This window comes from Nerophis lumbriciformis, linkage group LG05, assembly GCF_033978685.3.
Source record: "Nerophis lumbriciformis linkage group LG05, RoL_Nlum_v2.1, whole genome shotgun sequence".
Classification (NCBI taxonomy): Eukaryota; Metazoa; Chordata; class Actinopteri; order Syngnathiformes; family Syngnathidae; genus Nerophis; species Nerophis lumbriciformis.
Genome location: NC_084552.2, coordinates 48,637,212 through 48,644,082, shown reverse-complemented (window position 1 = coordinate 48,644,082; position 6,871 = coordinate 48,637,212).

Genomic DNA, 6,871 nt, shown 5'->3' with positions numbered 1-6,871 from the left:
GGTTTTGTGTTAATCACCATTTTTTTGGCACTTTTCTAGAACATTGGCTACAGTGTAGATGATTAGGTAGCATTGTTCAAAAGGTTGCATATTCAGCAAACAGACGACCATCTCTTCATTGCGACGCCATTGGCCAAAGAAGAATAGAGTGGCTTAGCGTGTCGTGACCTACTCAAAAACACATGAGAAAGGAAGAGCTGTAATTTCAAGTTTTTTTTGTTGTATAAATAGTTTTTAAGATGCTGACAAAATAAAAAATATTAACAAGAATTAATGTTTTCATGCTCAATCCCCAGGAAGTTGACCATTACTCACAACCTCTGCAAGACAACAATTCTGTTGATCAGCTAAAAGTACCGTATTTTCCACACTATAAGGCGCACCTAAAAACCTCCAATTTTGTCAAAAGCTGACAGTGTGCCTTATAATCCGGTGCGCCTTATATATGGACCAATATTGAGCCTCCAACAGGTAAAGGTTTCAATCAATCAATCAATCGCAACTACGGTAAGCAGCCGCTGACTTCATTTTCCCACGTCTTCATTTTCCCCCGTAGAAGAAGAAGTTCTTCTACAGTAAGCAGCCGCCCTCGTAGAAGAAGAAGAAGCGCGCGGTGCATGCTGGGATATATGACTGCGCGAGGCGTGCCGTTTTATTTCCATTTGTTTGTTTATGTAAATATTCCAAAATGGCTCCGATTAAGAGACACGCTTACGACGCAGAGTTTAAACTTAAGACGATCAGTCACGCAGTAGAACACGGGAATAGAGCAGCAGCGACACTGACTCCATTAATGACGACTTCGACGGGACGGAGCCAGGCATGTTGGATGCCATATCCGCCCAACTGTTTAATTCGGACACTGAAGAAGAAGAATTTGAGGGATTTGTGGATGAGCAATAACTTCATAAAGTGAGCGTTACATTTTTATTTTGTGTGTTGTGTTGTGTGACATTAACGTTTGAGCAACGTTGAGTTATTGATATATTGTTATTGCTCTGCACTATTTCGAGTGTTACTATATTGTGATTGCACTAACGTTTGATTTACCGTAACAGTATCACTGTTTTTTACGTGTTTATTGAATCAGGGAAAAGTTCCCCTCCACTATGTGATATAAATGTTGCACTATATGTTATACCTTGCTGTTGTTAAAAGATAAACAAAACACCACGTCACTGACTTTACCTCGGGGAAAATAATAAATTAGCTGTTTATTCATTTTGGGAGTGAACAGAGTTGTCAGAACGCTGGTTTGTAATCTATTAATAAAGTTTGACTGACCTATCTGATTATTTTGTTGACATTCCCTTTAGCGCAGCTCCATCTAATGGATGCATAGGTGCGCCTTATAATCCGGTGCGCCTTAAATATGAACAAAGTTTAGAAATATGCCATTCATTGAAGGTGCGCCTTATAATCCGGTGCGCCTTATTGTGCGGAAAATACGGTAAACAAGAAGTCGTGCTATGACGCGTTAACCATACTGTCTGAAAAAGTGCATATGGACGCAAACATCTCCTCACAATCCTCCCACTTCTTTCCATGCTCTTGCAGAGTTCAGCTTAATCTTCTAGATGTTTGCTAATGTCACTCCCAGGTCTCCCAGCTGAAGAAGAGGACAAACAAGATGGTGTTTGCTTTTATATTTAACACAAACTCATCGTCATAGCATTCGTTGTGATGCTCGCTTGTGTTTGGGTCTGTGTCCCGATCCAATATCGATATGTGCGTGCATGTAAAATGTGTGTTATGTCAGCTACAAGCAGTTCTGCAGCGTGTTTACTTGTGCAAAGCTGGACAGCCAGTTAACTTCTAAATGTCCTCCAATAAGCACACACGGTTGCTATTTTCTTCTATTTTAGTCAAGTCATTTACAAAAGGTAAACATGGTAGGCAATAGTTTCTTAGGAGCTAGCAGCTACAAAACAGCGAAGCAGACAAGCTAGTCATACGTAATAAAAACTGAACAATATTGCAGTCTAAAACACCACATTTGTCAATGTAAACAAATATCTAATAATTATATAACTCATATTACTTATACATACAAAGTCTCCAAGGCAGAAGTGTATTAGAAAGTATTTAGTAACAATCGTGTCAGTTTGTTACTGCATACAATAATTAATTATTGTTCCAAAAAAAACAACTACCACTCCATCCATCCATCCATCCATCCATTTTCTATCGCTTGTCCCTCTCGGGATCTTGGAAGTGTACAGCATTTTATGTAGGATTTGTTGAAAAACTTCCTGTGGAACAAAGTCTGATTGTGGACAAACGCTTCGAGATATCGACTTTTCGTAAAGACCGTGAGCGCCTCAGGGGTTTGGGGAATGTTCAGGTGTTCTCACATTTCCAATAAAGCGAGTAGGAAAATGTGAATTTTTGTGTTTTTTAGAGCCGACATTTAACATTGGAGTCAATGAGAGATTTAGCTGACTTTCTTGGCTTTGAGGGCCAACAGAAGCGAAATGGGACACATTACCTCCATAAAAGTGACATTTCCTGAGAGAGGACATGTGTGTCAACGTTTTCACCAAAACCCAAGACAGTGGGATAAAAGAAGTAGCCGTGAGGACAGGTTGCTCACCAAAAAAAAGTGTATTTTCGGGGATTCCACTCTCTAGTAAACTAACCGTACGCCATCCACTTTTAATGGGAAAACCCAGACGGTGCTTGCCTCCTTCTGATGGCCATCCAGCCAAAACCAACCATTGGACATGAAAACTTTTTAGCCAGGGTTGAAGTAGGCAAGTGTGTGAACAAAATGAGACGTTAAGCACCGAGCTATGTGAAAGAATGGCTGAGCTACAAGAGGAGGCAACCTTGGCTTTTTGGCGTTTGTCTCAAAAGCCATCCTCCATTAAAAGGGCATGTACCCATTAAATTGGCCCATTTTTTTTCATTCGTGAATAGCGTCGCCATGGTAACACGAAATGTTCCCGACTAAAAGTTATGCCGTCGGTGCGAGTCAGTATGTTATATAACTGACCTTGTATATACAGCCGACCTTGTATGTTACACCCAGACGGTATAACTTTTGTGGAGGTTCGTTGGCCGATCCGCATACTTGCCAACCCTCCCGGATTTTCTGGGAGACTCCCGAATTTCAGTGCTTCTCCCAAAAATCTCCCGGGACAACCATTCTCCCGAATTTCTCCCGATTTCCAGCCAGACAACAATATTGGGGGCATGCCTTAAAGGCAGTGCCTTTAGCGTCCTCTCTCACCTGAAAAGGAGACTATTACCGGTATATACAGGTAAAAGCCAGTAAATTAGAATATTTTGAAAAACTTGATTTATTTCAGTAATTGCATTCAAAAGGTGTAACTTGTACATTATATTTATTCATTGCACACAGACTGATGCATTCAAATGTTTATTTCATTTAATTTTGATGATTTGAAGTGGCAACAAATGAAAATCTAAAATTCCGTGTGTCACAAAATTAGAATATTACTTAAGGCTAATACAAAAAAGGGATTTTTAGAAATGTTGGCCAACTGAAAAGTATGAAAATGAAAAATATGAGCATGTACAATACTCAATACTTGGTTGGAGCTCCTTTTGCCTCAATTACTGCGTTAATGCGGCGTGGCATGGAGTCGATGAGTTTCTGGCACTGCTCAGGTGTTATGAGAGCCCAGGTTGCTCTGATAGTGGCCTTCAACTCTTCTGCGTTTTTGGGTCTGGCATTCTGCATCTTCCTTTTCACAATACCCCACAGATTTTCTATGGGGCTAAGGTCAGGGGAGTTGGCGGGCCAATTTAGAACAGAAATACCATGGTCCGTAAACCAGGCACGGGTAGATTTTGCGCTGTGTGCAGGCGCCAAGTCCTGTTGGAACTTGAAATCTCCATCTCCATAGAGCAGGTCAGCAGCAGGAAGCATGAAGTGCTCTAAAACTTGCTGGTAGACGGCTGCGTTGACCCTGGATCTCAGGAAACAGAGTGGACCGACACCAGCAGATGACATGGCACCCCAAACCATCACTGATGGTGGAAACTTTACACTAGACTTCAGGCAACGTGGATCCTGTGCCTCTCCTGTCTTCCTCCAGACTCTGGGACCTCGATTTCCAAAGGAAATGCAAAATTTGCATGGTTGGGTGATGGTTTGGGGTGCCATGTCATCTGCTGGTGTCGGTCCACTCTGTTTCCTGAGATCCAGGGTCAACGCAGCCGTCTACCAGCAAGTTTTAGAGCACTTCATGCTTCCTGCTGCTGACCTGCTCTATGGAGATGGAGATTTCAAGTTCCAACAGGACTTGGCGCCTGCACACAGCGCAAAACCTACCCGTGCCTGGTTTACGGACTTTGGTATTTCTGTTCTAAATTGGCCCGCCAACTCCCCTGACCTTAGCCCCATAGAAAATCTGTGGGGTATTGTGAAAAGGAAGATGCAGAATGCCAGACCCAAAAACAAAGAAGAGTTGAAGGCCACTATCAGAGCAACCTGGGCTCTCATAACACCTGAGCAGTGCCAGAAACTCATCGACTCCATGCCACGCCGCATTAACACAGTAATTGAGGCAAAAGGAGCTCCAACCAAGTATTGAGTATTGTACATGCTCATATTTTTCATTTTCATACTTTTCAGTTGGCCAACATTTCTAAAAATCCCTTTTTTGTATTAGCCTTAAGTAATATTCTAATTTTGTGAGACACGGAATTTTGGATTTTCATTTGTTGCCACTTCAAATCATCAAAATTAAATGAAATAAACATTTGAATGCATCAGTCTGTGTGCAATGAATAAATATAATGTACAAGTTACACCTTTTGAATGCAATTACTGAAATAAATCAAGTTTTTCAAAATATTCTAATTTACTGGCTTTTACCTGTATGTCTCCGTTATCCATAGGTTTATCTATAACCCATAAAGTAGGCAGGCACGAAACTATTTCTCAGCGTGTGTTTATTCCAGCCGGAACGTTAATAGACTGACACATAACATCCGGATTCCCATCATGCATTGCTTCAAAACTACGGCCAGTAGTAATGTCCAAAAACATAACAGAGACGAATGGGTTGTACTTGTATAGCGCTTTTCTACCTTCAAGGTACTCAAAGCGCTTTGACACTACTTCCACATTTACCCATTCACACACACATTCACACACTGATGGAGGGAACGAAGAAGAGACGGTCATGGCGACGACGAGTAAGAAGAAGAAGTACGCTTGCAAGTTCCAAAATGATTGGAAACAAGAATTTCAGTTTATCCAGGACAGCTCGAAGGGGAAGGGGTATGCTGCCTGCAAATTTTGTAGATCAGACTTCTCCATTGAACTCGGTGGCCGAATGGATATAGTCACTCATGAACGGTCAGAGAAGCACAAGGCGACGGCAACGCAGCACCGGTCCCAGCCCAGTATTATGGGCCACCTCGCTAAATGGAGACCCGAGGGTGTAACTTATGCCGAGACAAATATGGCTATGCTGATAGCTGCAAGCAACATCCCGTTCTCATTTGCGGATGTTTTCAACAAATCCGTGAAGGATATGTTCCCGGATTCAGAGATCGCTCACCAGTACTCAAATGGCAGAACAAAGGCTACTCAAATAGTGAAAGGTAAGTGTTATTTTTTTTTTAAGTAAGCAGCAAGTACAGTACAGTTAGAACAACTGTGATTTCATTACTATATATATATATATATATATATATATATATACGGAATTATAATAATACAATTTAAAGTATGAGCAATAATAATATGGACTGCTTGCATTGCAGCAGGCCCAAAAAAATGCAGTTTTATGTGCAACAACGAGATGAGTTGATTAAATTTCACCTGCTTTGATTCCATCTTGAAAAAGAAGCAACAGCAAATCAGGAGGGCGCTTAATGTCAGCAAACTGGTGTCACGTGGCATCTAGATAGTGACGTGCCATTTTTATGTTTGTAAAGCGTGATGGTGTCTGGAAAAAAATGTGACTTCAAAGCGAAGATAGCTGCTGGTGACAACAATGACGTCATCAGATGTATTTATATTTACGTCACACGCATCAAGCTGGGAGGGGCAACAACATTTATTTGTGCAATTACACCTTTTAGCCACTAGAGAGCAGTGTCTCGTGTATGCCAGAGTCAGCATGTATTAAAGTGCAACACATTGACTGCGTTACATGCTTTCCTATTCATTTGAATTCAAACGTTTTCTGTTCATTATTCAACTTTATTTTCCATGAATACTTGATATTGTGTCTTGAAATGAGATAGGCTCCGCGACCCCGAAAGGGACAAGCTGTGAAAATGGATGAACATGAAATGTTTGCCTGTGAGGACAAAAGAGTGACAGCGACATTTAGTTTGACACTTCTGCTTTATTTAGGGAAAAATAATCTTTTGTTTCCCGGTATAAAAATAACCCCTCTGATGAGCACACATTGTCATGTGTTGTCATCTTCTCAACTCTCATAAACCAAAACTCTCATCTTGCGAATGAATTGAAAATGAAAGGATGAAATCAGTCACAATCAAAAAGATATTCCACTTTTAAAGAAAGTCATGTTGGCCTGCAAGAGGTATATTAATGGTATATAACGTATATTCATATTTCTAGAACAATATTGTTGACATAATTACATGACAAACATGAAATCCACTTTTCGTTTATTGTCTTGATGGAGCGGTGACCTTTGACCCTTTGACAACTTTTCAAAGTGAGGCATGTGGAAGTATAAATCTAATGAATAATACTACGAGGTTGTTGGAATACATTTAAAAAATAATACTTGGAGATTATTTGTAGTAATAATGATGAAATAATATGGGGATAATTCATACTTGCCAACCCTCCCGAATTTTCCGGGAGACTCCCGAAATTCAGCGCCTCTCCCGAAAACCTCCCGGGACAAATATT